The 20,950-nt window shown below is 39.3% G+C and overlaps 1 long non-coding RNA gene across 1 annotated transcript; it reads left to right on the forward strand.

Annotated features, from left to right (window-relative positions):
* Positions 1 to 2,972: 2,972 nt before the first annotated feature.
* Positions 2,973 to 20,950, forward strand: LOC121734223. The gene is made up of 3 exons (XR_006036678.1): positions 2,973 to 2,983; positions 7,058 to 7,061; positions 20,799 to 20,950. It is a non-coding gene; the product is annotated as an uncharacterized LOC121734223 (long non-coding RNA).

Genomic DNA, 20,950 nt, shown 5'->3' on the forward strand with positions numbered 1-20,950 from the left:
CTATGTACGTTTTCCGTATTGCTAGTTAAGTTTTTATAGAGATTCATCTTAACATTTAATGTAATATTTAAACCACTAATTAAAATAAGGTAGAATAGGTACTATCATAGAAGTTGATTCCTAGTCAGATGGGGGACCTACGTAGTTTGGTCGCGTTACGTCAAACCCAGCCGACAGATCACAGTTAACATTGAATTGACATGCTCTGACCAAATGAAGTTGGTCTGTCATCTGCCTAGGAATCAGTTTCCTCGATAGTACAATACGTAGAGCTCTACTATTTTAAGCAATCTTGAAAGGGTTTTGGTGTAAGAAATAATAATAATGGAAGTTATTTGTTACAACGCAAAATTGTATGTACTTACCAGCTATATTTAGACCAAATTGTACGTTATTGATCAAAAATACCGCGTATTTCGTTAAAAAAATATTTAACCAAGCATATGCCACACTGTAATTTGTCGTTACGATACAAAAAAGGTTGAACAGGCTACCAAACATAAAATGGCGGGATGCCAGCAAAAATCTAAATATAAACGCGCATCTGGCAGATATCAAATAGATGTCTGTACACTGATTTCGCAAGGTTTTACGGTGAATCATACATAGATTTCTGAAATACAATTTTTAGAAATACTGAATAGAGGGAAAATTGAGACATTGGAAAGGCTTAGTTTGAAAATACTACATTACTAGTTGGAGAAAGCTCAGATTTCTATTTGTGGAAGTTTAAAAGGATCGGCTGTTAGATGTCATAATAAAATATGTTTGATACTTTTAAGCTAAATACGCTAAACAAACTTAAATTAAAGTGTACTTTTTTTACACATGATGCGACTTAATAGCAATAACTTTTTTTTTATTATAACTTTTATTACCCAGTTTTCGAAGATAGAAAAAAAGAAGAATCTTCTTGACGACCTCCGTGGCTTAATGGTTGGGCGTGTGACAGCTCAAAGCCGGGTCGCGGATTCGAATTCCGCCGGCGGAACAAAAAAATTTCCTGGGTAATGAAATGAAATAAATAATTTCGATGTACTTAAAATCCCTGGATTACGATGATACAGAAAAAAATTTAAATTCCTAACACCCATCTAAAAATTAAGTATTATTTGTAATAAAAAAAATGGGAAATATTTAACTGTTGTGTCTGTGAGAGACACAACAGTTAAATCTTTCTCATTTTTTCTTAACATTAATTTATTAAAACAATGTTTTATATACCAAGTACTAACCTTTTTTACCTACTCATATTTTTTATTTTATTTTATTTATTACTTACATAGTTTTATATATATTTATATATTGCTTCATAATGGTGGTGGTACCGAGCTTAAGCTTATCGATTAAATCATATCAGTTCTCACGACACAGGTTATCCTAGTGTGAGAACTACAGTTAATCATATTTTGGTAATGTAAACAGCAAAAAATGACACTGTAATGTTTTTTTAGAAATTTTGTATGTTTTTGCTGAAATAAAGATATTTTTTTTTAATGGATGTGTATTAAATATGTGTATGCTTTAGTAAAATTCCTAAATATAATGTATAGCATAAAATTATTAAATATATTTCCGTTGTCTGGTACCCGTAATACAAGTCCTTCGGGTAAATAGCCGAAGGACTTGTATTACGGGTGCTAAGAAGCACGGGGCCAAACTGACGTGGTGCGAAGCGTGCATAGATAATAATTATAATAGCTCCCACACCGGTTTCGGTGACGGTGGCCGGTTTCATGGAAACCAGGCCAGCTACGCAGGAGTAATTTTATAGTGCCCAAGTGTGTGCGCAGTACACAAGAGCACTCTCTATTCCTTTACTCTCATAACCCAGTGGGACGGCAGACCGACATGACTGGCGAGAGATCAGGCGCAGAACCGACTTTTTACATGCCCATCCGACGCATGGATCATCTTACTTGTCAGACAATCAGGAGATCAGCCTGCATTATCCTAACCAAACTTGGAAATAACATGTTTCCAACGCGGGAATCGAACCCACGACCTCCGAGTCAAGAGCCGAGCTCTGAACCACTGGACCACGGAGGCGATAGAGATAATAATAATAATTATCTAAACCGAAGACAAGTCTAAGTCATTATAATTATTTTATACTCAATACAGTAAGCTACTTTTAAGCATTAGCGCACTTAAGGCCTGTTTCACCACTTCCTGATAAGTGACGAATAGGCTATCCACCGATTAACTTGACACATCAAGTATAGCGAATCTGTCAAAAAAGTTGTGAATAGCCTATTCGGCACTTTGTCAGACAGTGGTGAAACAGGCCCTTAAAACTCCCCTCAAGAAATCTTCATAATTTAGCTCTCACTCTTACAATCTTAATTATCGTCAGTAAAATCAAAAAGTAATTTCGGTCATGTATCGATCAAGTGGTGTTTTTGTTCGGATCTCATTGTTGTAATTCCCAAGGAGCGCAGTCGGTAGGATCTATCAATCAAAGTCAATTCCGAGCGGCCATTTTCGAGACTTGCTCTCGAGCAAAGAATTTCACCGTCAAATTGTACATCAATTTATTCTTCCCGGCGTTTTTATGCTTTTTTTACGATTTGTTTTGTTGAAACAAAGTTTTAAGTTTTTTTTTTTTGTAAGATATAGCATTTATCGCGGGTTTTGAGGGCGGCGACCGAATCAAGAAATTCCGTACCGAAAACATACCTAACACGTCTTTATCTAACATCGTTTCAGTTCGGTAAATTTCGGTGCGGTGTTTGTGTGCGTGCGACTAGACGTATGCATGTAGACTAGATGTTATGCAATAGCTTTACCACGGCAGTCCCCGAGTGCCACACGTATTTTTTACATGGTTAATAAAAATAACGTGGCACACTGTCTATTCTAATATTTATAAAGCTGAATAGTTTGTTTGTTAAAACGCGCTAACCTCATGAACTGCAGAAAAGTTTTTAAATTGGTACATAGGCTTTTTATTTATGAAATAAGGGGGCAAACGAACAAACGGGTCACCTGATGGAAAGCAACTTCCGTCGCCCATGGACACTCGCAGCATCAGAAGAGCTGCAGGTGCGTTGCCGGCCTTTTAAGAGGGAATAGGGTAATAGGGGAGGGTAGGGATGGGAAGGGAATAGGGGAGGGTAGGAAAGGGAATGGGGTAGGTGATTAGGCCTCCGGTAAACTCACTCACTTGGCGAAACACAGCGCAAGCGCTGTTTCACGCCGGTTTTCAATACTTCTTGCTACTTTCCTTCTTAGTTAAAAAAAGGTAGAGCGAAGAAGGTTAGTTCAATATTACAAACTAGCAAAATAATTTGTAATACGCGCTATTTAAATACTCATTAAATCAAAAAGTTTGTACGGGTTGCATGAATTCGCCTAAATATTTCGCCACTGACATCATTAAAGAACCTTCTTCGTTTTCTATAAGTCGGTTAGGAGTTCACAAAAGTAAATTAGCATTTTCTTGTAAGTGTTAAAAATGTTTCAGAGTCCCCGAACTCTCGTTTCCATAAAGAGTGAAACTCAATTATTCAAATTGGCTTGTTGGAGTCATCAAAATTAACAGATTTATTAAATTTGCCTACCCCGCTATGAAGTTTGCTGAATCTTGTACACCCTTTATAAAAATTTACTTGTTAGGCCGTCATTTTAATTGATTTTTATGCCGAAGAAAATCATGGACCATCACTTTGATAAAATTTGCAAAATCATTTCTATAAAATATGTTGTTGTCATAGCTTTTTGTGGAATTTGAGCGCGGTGACCGAATCAAGAAAATCCGTAACGAAAATAAACCTAACACCCCACCAGCACAGCAGTGCGGCGTTGCCATGCATATAGCTTTACCGCGGCATTTTGCCACACGCGTGTATTTTTATTATTTTCTTTTGCTCGGCAACAATCGACATATTGCTGTCTTACATTTTCAATTTTGTTAGTCTCGTTACAACTCGAAAACGACTAAACAAGTTTGGAAAATTTTAGTTTTGGAATATTCCTGGAAACAATGGGAAGGTTTATATTTAGGAGGGAAGTGATACCAAGTACACCGGGTTATCTAGTGCACAATTTAAAATAGTAGTTAAATCTTAACAGAGCGAGACAGTACTTCAGTCCGGACCAACGCCTACAACTCTACAAGGCGCAGGTTCGGCCTCATATGGAATATTGTTCTTACCTCTGGGCAGGGGCGCCAAAATACCAACTGCTCCCTCTGGATCGTATCCAACGAAGGGCCGCTCGAATTGTTGACTGCCATAGTGTTTCAAACAGCTTGGACCCCTTGGAATTACGCCGAGATGTAGCTTCACTCTGCATCCTCTATCGGCTGTATCACGGGGAGTGCTCTGAGGAATTGTTCGGAATCATACCACCTGCAACTTTTCGCCATCGTCCCACGCGAAAAACATCACCTTGATGAGTGGCAGTCTTCCACAGTGCGTTTTTCGCGTAACTTTCTGCCGCGCACTGTAAAACTCTGGAACGAACTGTCACCAGCAGTATTTCCGGACCTATACGACCTGCAAACCTTCAAGAAAAGAGCGTATTCCCTCTTAAAAGGCCTGCAACGCACCTGCAGCTCTTCTGATGTTGCGAGTGTCCATGGGCGACGGCAGTTGCTTACCATCAGGTGACCCGATTGCTCGTTTGCCCCCTTATTTAATAAAAAAAAAAATCAGTATACATATTATAAAACGAAGTCGCTTTCTTCTCTCATGTGCCTTAGTTCCCTTTAATTTTTAAAACTACGCAACGGATTTTGATGATTCTTTCAGTGTTAGATAGCCCATTTATCGAGGAAGGCTAAAAGCTATATTTTATTACGCTAAGACTAATAGGAGCGAAGAAATAGAGGAAAATGTGGAAAAAACGGGGAAAATTATTTGAAAGAGCTAACTTGCATGCGCTAATCTCAGGAACTACTGGTCCGATTTGAAAAATTATTTCAGTGTTAGATAGCCCATTTATTGAGGAAGGCTATATGCTCAATTTTATCACACAATATTAATAGGAGAATGTGGAAAATACGGGGGAAATTATTTGAAAGGGCTTTTCTCGCGAACTACTGGAGCAATTTTTATTTTATTTTGCACAGTTAAGAAGTAGACCACGTGAAGGATCATAGGCTATCGATTTTAATATTTTTTTCAGTGGCTATATATTTTATACCCATGCGACGCCGGAGCGGGTCGCTAGTAATAATATAAAAATAGTTCAACTATTATAAAATACGTCAAGCTATGTAATTACTTCTTCCGAAGAATTAATGCTTCTATTCTTAGGATTAAAATTGTTTTATTTTGTCGCAGAACCGAGACATAAGAAACACTTCTAATCCATCTCAAGTACTTTAGAAATTAGGAAAATCTGATATGAACATGAAACCGATTTGGATAAGATTTCCTAGCTTTGAGTCCCGGATATAAATGATTAAGAATATTTTCTATTGCTGCACTACGTGACCACCCTTAATATTGTGTCAACATAATATTGTGACATATTTTTGCAAAAGTATTGTAATATAAAATACTAGAAATATTTTAAATGACAAAACAACATTTGCCGGGTCAGCTGGAATTATAATAAAATGCGATTTCATTTTACGCATACGGAGACGCGAGCACCTAGTTTTCTAAACCGACAGCAAACAAATTTTTAAATTCCTGATGCAGTATGACATTTTAAAAGAAATAACAAGCTTAACCGCCTCGTATAAGCGATATTCGATCACATAAGGGCGGTATCTCGCATACGTCGCCCGGAGGAAGATGGATGGGCCGCTTATCTTCTGACGTTATCCAACATAAGCCCGCATTTTTTAAGTTCTTCTATTTCTTTAAACCGGCTTGTTTCAGAACCTGCTTTGAAAGGGTACCATTGTGTGATATTTTTTTATTATTTTAATGCTAAGTACTCACCATTTTTGCTCGATAGTTTTACTCCGAATCGAAGGGAATGACATATTTGACATATTTAATTCCATCGAGCCGGCTCGAAGCGAGCCTTCGACCTGTCAGTTTTGCTGTCCACACGATGGTTATTGCTCGATTTGGAGTAAAACTATCGAGCAAAACCGTATGTGAGTACTTAGCTTAATAACGCCAGCGAATTTGTTGCGCAAAAATTCGTTTATCGCGCGGACCGTACATTTTTCCGGGCCAATATCAAATTTGAACAGACCGACAGACAGACAGGTACACTTTCGCATTTATAATAATACACACAGGCATTTTATCAGAAAGTGCTGAATTGGCAATTAAATAAAATAAAAATAAATAAATAAACGTTTATTCTGCCACCATTAAATGTTACACATGTGACATATGACATAATATAGGTATTATATACAGAACTGATATAAACAAGAACAAAATTAAAAATTAACCTATTTTACCTATAATCTACAGCTACAGCTAATTCATACATAAAAAAACTATCACAGGTAAACAAAAAAAAAAGAAAAGAAAAAAACAATTAATGTATTGATATCACAATTATAGCACGCCAGTGTAACACCCAAGTGTGTAGAAACGGAGACCACTCAGGTTAAGACAACCGAACAGTCGTCCCTGATCTTCCGTGGACCCCTTATTTTCGGGCTGAGGACAAGCAGACGGAAGCTATATTTTAAAATTATAATATAATATTATATAAAAGACTTAGACATAATAGAGTGTTGAAAAATATAATGATACATTCTAATACAACATTAGACCAATGAAAGAATACATAATATACAGATACTAGATAGATAATATTGTTACTTGTTACATTATTATAGATATACCAATTCACAATTTTTTTTCCTATTATCCATACTTTAACTGTTAAGTTAAATGGTCGATAGCCTATTCGACACTTATCAGAAATTGGTGAAATAGGTTATAGGGCCTAAGTATGGATCGCAAAATATAATTGATTAGAACTACGGGATACTAGACTGAATTAAAACAGTCACCATTCGTTAAACAGTTCTAAAATCTGAACAATAATATACTTACCTCTTTTTTATTTTATTTTTTTTTATCGTTGGGGGAATGCATTTACGCACCCCCGGGGCCTGGGGAGGACCACCGAGGTATGTGGGACTCCCCGGGGCGGACGTAGTATCCGCACCCGGGACTACCCACTAAAACCCCCAACGGTGTTCCTGCTCCTGAAGGTGGGACCACGGGAAACACGTGATATATGACCACAGCCCCACCACCTCTGCCTCTTTGGGCGCCACTCGTGGAAACACCACATTCCACACCACTCCGCGACGATGCGCTGGAATACCTAGCGCATCGTGGTCTACCCGGGACTCGATGTCATGGGCGACGGCAGCCCCATGCCGACGCCCCGAGCTCCCCTGCTAAGGCGGGACGTCGTGACCATGTCTGGCCCTTGGTCTCCGCCTCGGCCTTCCCCGAGGATCGTGCGCCTCCGCCTCTCGCCTGCGTTCCGCCTCCTCCTTCGACGACATCACCGATTCAGCGAATGTCTCGACTGCCCTCCAAAATTGTTGGCTGTCCAGCATCGCACGAACGATGGCCGGCAGCGTGATGTCGGGTCCAATAGTGGCCTGTAGGGCCGCTCTTTGACTGCTCCAAGCGGGACAGACGAGCAACGTGTGCTGCGCCGTGTCCCGGTAGTCATTACAATGATGGCAAGCAGTGTTTTGCTCGCGTCTGGCCATGTCGCACAGGTACTGACCGAAGCAGCCATGCCCGGTCAGCACCTGTGTGAGGCGGTACGTCAACGCACCGCTGTTTCTGTCCACCCATTCCCTCAGTACGGGACGTATTGCGCCTAGCAGATCTACGCTGACTGGGGACTCATTTAGACGATCGAGCCAAAGGTCTAAATCCCGGTCCCGTGCTGCTCTTCTCCATCGCCGTATTTGGTCTGGCGGTGGGATCCGTCCTTCTTCGCGTTCCTCCTGGCACAGCCAAAATATTTCAGCCAATGATTCGGCTTCGATATCCCACGGGATGCTGCCGGCAAGGACACACGCAGCATTTTTGGAGATGGTCCGGTATTATCGCCCTTATTGCCATTGTCCGTTGCAACCCAGTTAGGATCCTCCTGGTCTTGGTTGTCAGTCGCTCGGCCCATATCGGTGCACCGTACAAGCACATGCGAATTACTCCCATGTACAGGCGCCGACATCTCAAACTGGGTCCCCCTAGGTTCGGGAGAAGGCCCGCCAATGCGCCGGCGGCCTTGGAGACTTTCACCGTTAAACGGCGGAAGTGCTCTTTAAAAGTCCACCGGCTATCCAGCACTACACCCAGGTATGTCATCGACTGACTGACCTCGATCCTTGTACCGCCTACAATTACGGCAGCTCCCGTCGGTGGCGCGTTTTGTGGGCCATGAAAACTGATCGCCTAGGATTTCTCTAAGGCAACCTCCAGGCCCAGAGCGTGGATGCGGCGCCCCACCTGGGTGACCGCAGCTGTCGCAAGAATAATAGCCTCGCGGTGCGTTTTCCCACGACAAATTACTAGAGTGTCATCGGCATAACACAGCAACACTACTTCTCGTAGGTTGGCGATGCGTAACACCCAGTCGTATCCGATGTTCCACAGATGGGGTCCCAGGGCAGACCCCTGTGGAACACCGCACACAACTGCCATTCTTTTCCATCCTTCTTTTGTTGGAAACTCTATGTACCGCACCGAAAGGTAATCACCAAAAATCCTTCTCAGGTACTTGGGCACCTTATGATACCGAAGCCCTTTTTTATCGTTGCCCAGGGCAGGGAGTTAAAGGCATTAGATATATCCAGGGATATTGCCAAAACTACCTTGCCCCGGGCGGTTCCTTCCTTTACGATGGTTCGCAATTGATCTAACGCCCCGATAGTGGATCGACCCATCCGAAATCCAAACTGATTGGCGTTGAGGTTTGGGCCAACACGATGAAGGTGCTCGGTGAGGCGCGCAACGAGCACTCTCTCGAGTATTTTGCACGCCTCATCAAGGAGAACGATCGGGCGGTACGCCGAAGGCTGAGTCTCTTGTCTGCCCTTTTTACGGAGCAGGACCAGCTTGCCAGCGACTCGGAAACCGGCATTGCGACAGACAGATATTGAGTACGGTGAGTACCCGCTCTCCCATCTCTTCCAAGGCGAGCACCCACACGCGGCTCTCTCTCTCTCAGGTATGCCGTCTAGGCCCGGGGCTGCGTTCTTCTGTCGCATCTTTGCCACAGCCGCTGCAAGTTCCGCCGATGTTATGGGCTGAATTTTTTCGTCTGTCTCATCTTCGGAATCACTTGGTGGCGCCATCGCCGGCGGAGTCCAGTCAGCCTTTGGAGGGAAAAGGGCGGAGAGGACAGACTCCCTTAGCTGCGGATCCAGGCTCTCGGTGAGAGGTGGGGTTGCATCGACGTTGTGTCGGTCTGGCTCGGGGCATAGATGCATCGCAAATTTGCGTCATGGCTTCAGTCAATCAAGACGTTGCAAGGACCACCGGGGGCCGCCATGATGTGAAGATTGGCGACCTCTTCTATCTGAGGTGTTGTCGATGTCAAACCGTATATACCGGTGGTCCGACAACCTCTCCGTGTTTTCATTAACGTACCACCTGCTTACCCGGCGAGCAATGCTGGACGTCGCTAAAGTAATATCGACAATGGACTCCCCATTATGTCGTACGTATGTGCTAACATTGCCGCGGTTGAGCACGACCAGTCCGATTACGTTTGCCCAATCGACGAGCACTCGACCTCTGGCGTTCGTCACCGTCAACCCCACAACTGAGACTTGGCATTAAAATCCCCGGCGACGACAACCGGTTGGGACTGTTCGCATATAAGAGCGCAGAGTCTCGACAAAAGTGCCTCGAAATCTCTCAACGGTCTATTCGGCTAGAAATAGACGTCTACGACTGTAAGAGACCCAACGTTGACGGCAACGAAGCCTTGACCCTGGGTTGAGCCATTTGTCACTATTCTAGGCCTGGTGACTACCGCTACGGAAGAGTCCACGTCACTTGTCCAATCCGTACGATTTGGGATGCGGTACGGTTCAGCTACTACTGCAATGTCTATGGACCACTGCGCCATTGAGTGGACGAAAAGGTCCTGCGCATTGGCGCAGTGGTTCAAATTACATTGCAGAAATTTATTAGCCATTATTAGTGGTGTCCATCAAATTAGCCTGCTCAGATCCAGGGACCGCAGCCGGACTTGTCGTAGCCGGTTTCTGAATTGTCTTGCTCTTTTCAGAGCTTTCCTTATTTTTAGGAGCCGGTCTATCGCAAGTCTTGCTACCCACGCGATGGTTGGCTGGTCTGCCCTTAGATTCGCAGAGAGCGCAGTGGACTGCGTTCTCGCATTTTCATGTTGAAAACCCCATTTTATTATAGGGACCTTCCATGTTGAAAACCCCATTTTAGGCTGGGTCGACCTTGTGCCCTAATGGCCTGAACTCGCCGAGTGACCATGCAGCCTATCACCGGGCACAAAAGCTTAGGCTTCGGGGCCCACGGGCCCATCTATCTCACATGCATACACAGAATTACACACACAAACACACATACCGGCGTTCAGCCACCCCTCCCGTGTCACCGTGAAAAGGCTCACGATGGCACGGGGGAGGTGCCCAGGGACACGACGTGGACGGACCGGTATCGCCCCCAACAATAATATAGTATTTATTAATAATAAGTAACCTACTAAAGGCATGTTTCTCCACTTCCTGATAAGTGACGGATAGGCTATCCACTCCTTAACTTGACAGATAGAGTATGGAGAATCTGTCAAAAAGTTGTGGATAGCCTATCCGGCACTTTATCAGGAAGTGGTGAAACAGGCAAAGGTAGCAATATTATAACTAAAGTATCTACTTTTTAGGGTTCCGTAGCCAAATGACAAAAAACGGAACCCTTATAGATTCGTCATGTCTGTCTGTCGGTCTGTCTGTCCGTCCGTATGTCACAGCCACTTTTCTCCGAAACTATAAGAGCTATACTTTTAAAACTTGGTAAGTAGATGTAGTCTGTACACCGCATTAAGATTTTGATACACAATGGAAAAATTATCAAAAATATTAGGGGTTATGTACAACTGAAACATTTTTTATGTAACCTATGCGTGTGGTGCGGTATCTATGGATAGGTCTTCAAAAATCATATTGAGGTTTCTAATATCATGTTTTTCTAACCTGAATAGTTTGCAAGAGAGATTCTTCCAAAGTGGTAGAATATGTGTCCCTCTCTAACTTCTAAAGAAGGGGCATGATAATGACCCTTAGTATTAAAAAAATGTAGCATCATTATAGCTAAAGTATCTACTTTTTATAGGAGTTAGAAAAACACAAACAGCTACGCAATTCGTAAGAATTATTATCATATTGAATAAAACATTATAGATACTTACTGATATGGTAAATAATATTTGTTATATTAATATACATAATATCATTTATTTATAGAGCAAACAAGTACGGGATCCGTAGAACAATTTTTTTTAATACTATCAAGCAAATTTTTTGTGAGTAGCTTCATTTTGATATGACAAACAACATTTTTATTTGCGAAAAATCTTGAAAGTGGCTGTTTTATATTTTGTAGAACAATATTGCTCTTATATTTTATGACTATTAATATATCAATATATAATAAATCAGCTCGTTAGGGTTCCGTTATAGGGTCCTGTAATCAACAAAACTTGGTTGACTTTTAATAGTTATATGATTTAATATAAAAAGAACAATCCATATTTCAGGACCATCATGTCAAAGTATGAAACCCTTTCTGTTTCTGTTAGCTACCACTTTCAAGATTTTTCGGAGATAAAAATGTTGTTTCATCGTTCATGTTTCATCTTATCAAAATGAACCTACTCACAAAAATTTGCTTGATAGTACTTACTGCTTAGTCAAAAAAATGTTCTAGGGCTCCCTAATTTCTATAGACAACTCGCAATTAATTAACATCAATGTCGTACATATGAAAGTTGGCAAGAATTCCCGAGCACATTGAAAACTTGGAGGAATTAATTTGAAAATCGCGTGTTTTGAAATGTTGTTCCTTCATTACACGCCTCTTGTGGAAAATTTTCACTTTTCATATTTTCCTTTACTAAATTATCTAATGAGATTTTTCATCGTGTATTTTATGCAATAGTATGATATAAATAAAATTTGTTACTACGAATACGTTTAATAAGCAGCTTTAAATTCTACAGAACATAGCTTACTGTGATTACCTCTGCAGTGGCTCAGTTGGGCTGTTGGTAGCTCTAGCCGGGGATCGCGGGTTCGTATCCCAAAAGTTTTCAAAGTTTCTGGGTCATGGATGTGTATTAAATATGTGCATCATATTATAATAAAAATCTTAAATATATGTATAGTATAAAAGTATTAAATATATTTTCGTCTGTTGTCTGGTACCCGTAACACAAGTCCTTCAGGTACTTAGCACGGGGCCAGACTGACGTGGTGTGAAGCGTCCATAGATATTATATTATCATACTGTTATAGGAACAAATATGAATGTGTATTGTCTAACTGTCTGTTACCTATTCGAACCGCTGAACCAATTGTTAGGTTTGTTAAAGAGATACTTTCAGTTTCGAGGCATTTCTGTTGTATAACACAGGATAGGTTTTGACCCATAAAACGTACGTTACCGCGCGATAAACTTTAGCCAATTAATTTCTGCGTTATAAAGTTGTAAAAAGCATCAAGTGTGATAACAGTTTCAAATGTAATCAAATAATTAATTATGAAATTAATTCAAAACTCCTGATTTTCCTTCCCATTGGATATTGTTTAGCAGCTTCGATTATGCAATTCTGAAGCTATAATCCGACTTATATTAAATCAGAATTCCCTGTAGAACGCTGCAGGTGTCAGGTAAACAAACATCGTTAAATCGACGGACAAACAGAAGGAAATCGCAAAATCAATGGGTATAATTTCGAAGCGACAAAAATGAACGCTGATTTAACATTTCCAAAGCCCGATGCCCACAGGGCTATGAAAAATTCTGATTTCGATAGCTGTTAATAAAAGCCTCAGTGAACGATCTTTATAATTCATTTATTGAAAATATAATTTTTAATATTAAGGGCCGATTTCATCACTTCTTGATAAGTCCCGGATATCCTTTGCTGAGTACCTTTTGCTGAGTGTTCAACTTGCGTTAGTATCGATACAAACGAGCGTAAAAAACGTCGTGTGGAAGGGCCCTGGGGCTGGGTTTATATGGCGATGCAAACGCCCGGCGCCGCCATACAGTGAAATCACAAGCAATAGGCATGACGAACTTGACAGATAGAGTATGGAGTATCTGTCAAACAAGTTGTGGATAGCCTATGCAGCTTCTTGTTCTTTTAACACCTCCATCGTGGGTATCGCAGACACAATAAATTTTAAATTGTCATGCGGCAACCGGCTGCCGCTTGGGGATTAATGGGCTAATGAAATACACAGACAATATACTACATACACACTTTTAGCATGTACAGTTTACAATAATCAAGAATCAAGATCATATTTTATTCACAGATATGTAGTCAAAAGGGTAACAAGGGTTATAATAGTTCTTATTCGTTACATATCCTACCATAACAATGGTGTGTGAATATCATTGCTGTATACAGAACAAATTAAAATAAAAACATTATTCATAAATTACACTTTCGTATGACACAAAATATTAGTATGTGTGGATTCTTGTGATTATAAACACACAGTGTACAATTGTACATCCCTCTTAACGCTAGATTCTAAAAAGCTTAGGATCACAACTCGTAAATTAGTATTTCGCACCGCCAACTGAAAATTCCAATTACGGAACCACGACTACCGGAACGGAAACACATTCTTCATAATTCCATTTTTCCCAACTAAAACTCGCTATTTTCAATCGTATCGGAATAATTATTCCAGGTTTGTTGAAACACCTGTATCTTTTATCTGATTCTAACTAGGATTCCAGGAACTTTATAGTTTTTCTACGTTACTATCATTTTTAAGTTATAGCGGTAGATTTAAGTACAGGTGAAATAGTATTTCATGAGAATAATTTTCTTTTTTTGGATGAAAAGCAGCTTGTCTTTTAATTAAAAATGAGAAAAATGTATTAAAATTTGTTTAGTAAGGTCTGCGTGAAGCAATAAACGAACACTTATAAACCTTCGCCTTTATAAGTGTGATTCATACTTTTTTAGGGTTCCGTACCCAAAGGGTAAAAACGGAAACCTATTACTAAGTCTTCGACGCCTATCTGGTCGTCTGTCTGTCTGTCTCCACTCTCCAGGCTGTCTCTCAAGAACGGCTATAGCTAGACTTCTGAAATTTTGTGGCCGCTATAACAACAAATACTAAAAACAAAATAAAATTAATATTTAAGGGGATTCCCATACAATAAACTTGATTTGTTTGCTATTTTTGCTCGATACCTATCAATAATGGCTAGGCACTTGAAAACTTTTATAGAGCCCTAAATTATATTAACTCTACTTAAATAATTGATATTAAAATTAAAATAAAATAACTAGTGAAGTACGGAACCCTTCGTGCGCAAGTCCGACTCGCGCTTGTTTTTAATGCACAAACTGTACCTGTATTGTGTTAAAAGTTTTCAAGAAAACATTAAAAATAAGAAAGTTTATTTGTTTGCATCGAATATCCTCTGAAACTACCTGGCCCATTTTGATAAAATTTGGCAAAGATTTGAATTAGACCATAGGAAAGGATATAGGGTACTTTTATCGCGGAAAATGTACGGCTATCCTGGGATTGTTTTTACGCGAGTGAAGCCGCGCACAACTTCTCTAGTAAAAAACTACCGGACCATATTATAAACTCAATCAAGTAGAGAAAACAGCCAAAAACTAAAATTTTCAAGACAAAACTTCACTTACTCTCCCCTACTCTACTAGATTAAAACTTTAACTAGCCTTCGCTGTTTTTAAATATTTCAGCTAAGATAAACGAACCAAGTTTTTGTTTAATCTTCGTTAGTGTTTCTGATGTTATAAAGTTTTTTAAACTAAGGATGTGTACACGCTGACTTTTTAAAGCTGACTTTTCTGTGTGCTTGATTAAAATAAGCAGACTCTCTTATAACATTTTTCACGTTCACGTTGGCAGGTATGTTCACGAAATTGAAACGTGTGTCGTTAAATGTTATTCTGCACGAAAATTTCGTAACATAGCATAAGAACCTTAAAATTGGGATTTTGTCTCAGTTCTTACTTATTATCTATCTACTAAGGGTCGTTTTGCGATGAGTTAATCAAGAAATAAAAAAAAATAACTATATAATATTTTTAATTTTATTTCATTAGATGATACCTACACATTGAGTCCAGAAATCCGTAGCATTCCAAAATATGTGAATGGTTCATAAAATGCATTGTATCGCTGCGTTACGTTGTAAGGAAAACTAATCCTAATTCGTGTGAGTTTTTTTATTTTATGAAATAAGGGAGCAAACGAGCAAACGAGTCACCTGATGGAAAGCAACTTCCGACACCCATGGACACTCGCAGCATCAGAAGAGCTGCAGGTGCGTTGCTGGCTTTTTAAGACGGAATAGGGTAATAGGGGAGGGTAGGGATGGGAAGGGAAGGGATTAGGGGAGGGTAGGGAAGGGGATTGGGCCTCCGGTAAACTCACTCACTCGGCGAAACTCAGTGCAAGCGCTGTTTCACGCCAGTTTTCTGTGAGAACGTGCTATTTCTCCGGTCGAGCCGGCCCATTCGTGCCGAAGCATGGCTCTCCCACGTCAAGTATCTTCTAAATTGTTTAATTAGTTTTCTTGTTTATTGTAAAGATAAAGCTACAGGAGTAACTGTCGCTCTCAGAGACTGAGAGACTCTATTAATTATTTAGCTGTAAATTGTAATTAAAAAAGGTCTAAATATTATCTGCCAAAGTCTACATTGAATTGAAGTGTTATCATCATTAAATGGCACTGAGTGCGGCCGTGAAACGCTTTATCCGTTTGTCGTTTAGCAAAATATTACGTTAGACGCTACGAATAATAAAAACTAAGGAAGAGTAATTGTGTCAAAAAATTTCTCCACGAGTCTACAAAATGTGACCCCAATACATGCATACTTTAAGCATGTATTCGGTATACAATTTTATGTAAATATAGAAGTGACAATGTCAACGGCTTTATTTCGTAAATTTGAGTGTTAGTGTTTCGTTGCTATTGCCGTATTTTAGTGTGCGAAAAGGAACCAAATTCAAAACAGTTGAAGTATGGGAGTTACGTTTATATTATTAATCCGACTAGGTTAGAAATATAACATTTTCTCTGTCTTGTACCTATACAAGATTTCTTTTATTGTATACAATTTACCTTGTTTTGTATACAAGGTATGTATACAAAACCGTAACACATTTAGCATTATTTATAGCAGGTTTCATTAATCTCTGAGACAATAGTGTTCGCTGCCAAAAGACGAGTACCGCCTGTACATGACCCACTATTAATATCCCTTCAGTTATTCCACATTTGACCTCTATGCTGATGGCATAAGGTACACTTTCGTAGGAAATATGAGGATAAATAAATCCGAATGGACTGTAATATCCATAATGGTATTCGGAAAGTTTTCATTGTACAAAAAACGTGGGCTGTGTATGTATAATTATGTGATGTCTGAATCTTGTCTATGTAGTAAATACTTATGTAAATACGAAAATGTTGTTTGTGTGTACCTGTGTGTGTGTGTGTGTGTGTGTGTGTGTGTGTGTGTGTGTGTGCGTGTGTGTGTGTGTGTGTGTGTGTGTGTGTTTAGCTGCATAATATCGAGTAGGTATCTTTACTTTTAAAACGTTAAATAAAAACAGAAATAGATAGTTTTTATAAAATCGGTTTCACCCCTTTGAAAAGGGCAAAAAACAGCGCGACACGAAAATTTTAAATATAATAATTTTAAATATTTTTTTAGGAATAATAATAGCTGCAAGCACTTTAAACCGCAAAAAGAAAAATCTTGACGCGCAATCAAGTGACTAGCTGTTACCATTATTGATTACGACTGAAAAACCTAAAAAAATCAAATTTTATTGCGTTGTTTGTGTTTGTTGTTATAGCGGTAACAGAAATACAAAATCTGTGAAAATTTCAGAAGTCTAGCTATAGCGGTTCTTGAGATACAGCCTGGAGACAGATTGACAGACATCGAAGTCTCAGTAATAGGGTCTCGTTTTTACCCTTTGGGTACGGAACCTTAAAAATAAAAAAGATTTTTTTAATAGCGGCGTTATCGCGCTGTCATTTACATGCAGTTGCCTGCCTCGCGTTGTTGTCGCCAAACCGCGCGATCGGGCGGACGCATAATATAAATCCAGCCTTAGTGAGCCCCTAGACGATCAATTTTATTGTGCAACGAGCTTTTACCCGCGGCTTCACTCGCGTTAAGAAGTATTATTATATACAAACTTTCATCCCCTATTTTAACCCCTTTGGGGTGGAATTGATCAAAATCCTTTCTTAGCGGATGCCTATGTCATAACATCTACCTGCATGCCAAATTTCAGCCCGATCGGTCCAGTAGTTTTGGCTGTGCGTTGATAGATCATCATGTCAGTCGGTCACCTTTGAGTTTTATATATATTAGATATCATTGAACATTAGTATTGAACAATTTATATTAGCTATGTCTACACTGTGCCCTTTTTGTTCATCAAGGACATGCGTTATAGCGCAGTCAAGTGCACGTGAGGCATGCGCTCTGACCGTATGCAAAACTTTCGCTTGGTTCTATTTTGTCTGGAATTTCTTATGACTAAATAAGTCGCACATATTTCACCCAGTAAAATATTCTCGTCGCACATGTTACAATAATCTGACAGACACTGCAACTGATTATTGAATATGCCAAAACGAAAGTTGAATGAAAGATGACGAAAATTGAAGATTGAAGCGTGTTCAATATAATGGTCAATAATATTGCACATTAAAATCGATCGTCTAGGGGCCTGCTTATAATATTATATCTAATCAAAACGAAGCGGCACGGAATTTCATACGCATTTTCTAATATGAAGATTTGTGCCTCGATTCGCCGTTTGCACTTCATCAAAAAGTCCAAATTCGCTTTTCCATTGCGCGTTAATTAATCTGAGTTTATCGCGTATTTGGAAATACCTTTCGTTTTGTACCTAGTCTACAGAATACCATTAGTGAATATCAGCGGGGCTAAAATGGTCGCTTTGAAGAATCATGATATGAATCATAATATGATTCATTTTTCTAAAATCGCAACATGCAACTCTGCTTACAATTTATTTCTGTATTTTTGTACTGATTTGACATTTGTCAGTTTGACAGTTTTGACAATTCATTTGCTGAATTGATTGAGAGGAATAGGGATGATGACAAGGTCAAAGATTAGCGAATTTTGTTAATAAAATGAAGAAATCACGGTAAAAAATAAATGTTCCCAAAATTTCAGCTTGATAGAATTTGTATTTTTTTTGTTATGCGCCTTCAAAGTTGGATATTCAAGTCGAATTTTATTTCAATTAAATTTCTTAATATTTGTATACAATTCGATAACTTATGCAATTAAAAGCAACTTTTGTTATGAAACCACTTTCATAAACGCAATATATAATATACCTGTCGAACAAAGTTGTCTCCCGATGCGTACAAACTACGAAAGACTGACGTCATACTTTCGTAGCACCTACAAAAAGACCTGCCCGACACGCTCAAGCTATCAGAGTAATTCTTTCAACGATGTTTCTATTTTTAAGTGTCTTTCAATTACCGATAAGAAAAAAAAATTGTCATCATGCCTATTGCTAAATGTGACCATTTTAGCCCCGCAGAATCTCTATTCGTTTGTGTATGTGGTGCTGGTAAAAACTAGATTTTGAAGTCTATGATTGGAAGTTTTTTTTTTTTTTTTTTTTTTAATTCCACCTATGATTGGAAGTTACATATATTTGGTACCTCCTTACCTAACAAAAATTACAAAGTGAAGCAGCAATTTTGTTGTGTTTGTATTTTGGATGATATTGTCATGGTGAGTCACCTTTTCAGCCGATGAAGTAACTATTATGTGTGTATCCCGGAACGCCGTTTAAAATACTTATAAAACCCAATGATACATGCATAGCCCGCTTCCATTCAAACGAACTAACGTAAGTATTAAGTAGTTAGTATAAGTATTTGGAGTATCCATCCATTTCATAACCATTTTTGTAGTGAAAACTTCTTTAGCGGCGTTGAGCACTTTTGTAGGATGGGTAAAAACTGTGAAACTCGCGTCAGATTCTCGTGCTGATCGAAAAACCGTAAGACGGTTGGAGAGTAGTGTTGTATCATCGAAATCGATTAATCGAACAATCGATTGTTTTTTTTAGATTATAAAAAAACGATTTTTTGAAAATCTATTTTCATAAAAAATGGGTTAAAAATTGATTCGATGGTAAGTGGATTGTAAGGGTTTCGATTAATTGAAAAAAAATATTTTTTATCGACATATAAGGGATATCAGCCGGGGTATGTGGGACTCCTGTAGTCTACCCACTAAAACCCCATGGTGCTCCACTCCTCGCTTAAGGCAGAGTTGCGGGTACGATAGAAGCTACTGCAACTATCAATTTCATAATCTAGTGATTTTGTTTAGACTACTTTACATAACATTAATTATTAGTTCACTTAATCAAAAAGTACCTGGATGACCGAGCTTTGCTCGGTATAGCAAACACTCATTGACTTCGTGTTACTAAATAACGCCATCTGCTGGTCGTTAAAACAATTAGTTGCTAACAAAATAGTATCATTATTCGCCAATATATGTCAGGAGGAGTCATATTTTTCAGTTTATCGATTATCGATAAAACACGAGTAAAAAGACATTTGCCAAAAATGATTCCTAGCTAGATCGATTTATCGCCCCCGAAACCTATATACTAAATTTCATGAAAATCGTTGGAGCCGATTCCGAGATTCCAATTACATATATATATACAAGAATTGCTCGTTTAAATATATAAGATAATATTATGAGCAAGAATTATTCCTAAAATTTCCCCAACGGCTCAACCTAAGCCAAAATACAAAACAGAAAGTATTACAAAATAGTTCAAAACAATCGCGAGAATTCCGTAACCGAAACGAAATTTCAATACCTTTGTCATTTTTAAATTCCTAAAAACGTTCCAACTTCGGAACGTGTAAGCTTTTAGTGTATTGGCATTCGTAGCGTTTGTCGTACGTAAGGCCACTTAAGCCTTATTTTGTATGGAAATAGTTGTTTCATATTATTATGTAGCTCTCGAATTCGCGCACGAAGTTTTACAACACCGAAATCGCTTTATGTTTTGTTCTTTATGTTAAATTTTTTGAGGCGATTTGAAGTGTTGTGAGAATAAAATGTATGAAAATCGCTGAAACTCGTAAAATCTATAATTCAGCGTTGCCAGACATGCCGATTTTGGCGAGACGTCCCGATTTTTTAATGAAAATTTAATGTCCCGGGCGGGACACGCTCAGTCCCTAGTACTTTTACGTGGTGGAGCCATGCTTCGGCACGAATGGGCCGGCTCGACCGGAGAAATACCACGAGCTCACAGAAAGCCGGCGTAAAACAGCGCTTGCGCTGTGTTTTGCCGAGTGAGTGAGTTTACCGGAGGCCCAATCCCCTACCCTATTCCCTTCCCTACCTTTCCCTATTCCCTTCCTTACCCTCCCCTGTTCCCTCTTATAAGGCCGGCAACGCACCTTCAGCTCTTCTGATGTTGCGAGTGTCCATGGGCGGCAAAAGTTGCTTTCCATCAGGTGACGCGTTTGCTCGTTTGCCCCCTTATTTCATTTTTTAAAAAGTCCCGCTTTTCAGGTCAGGTGCAGCGTGCTGAGAAAGAAAGGTGCGTTATGAAGATAGGAGTGTGGGAGATAGACGGCTGGATTTTCTATAGCTACTTTTGTAGTCTATTGTCACGTAAACATAATTTTAAGTCAAATAAATAGATAAAAATTCGAAAACTTCTGATTTTATACTT

Source organism: Aricia agestis, chromosome 15 (assembly GCF_905147365.1).
Source record: "Aricia agestis chromosome 15, ilAriAges1.1, whole genome shotgun sequence".
NCBI classification, from domain to species: domain Eukaryota; kingdom Metazoa; phylum Arthropoda; class Insecta; order Lepidoptera; family Lycaenidae; genus Aricia; species Aricia agestis.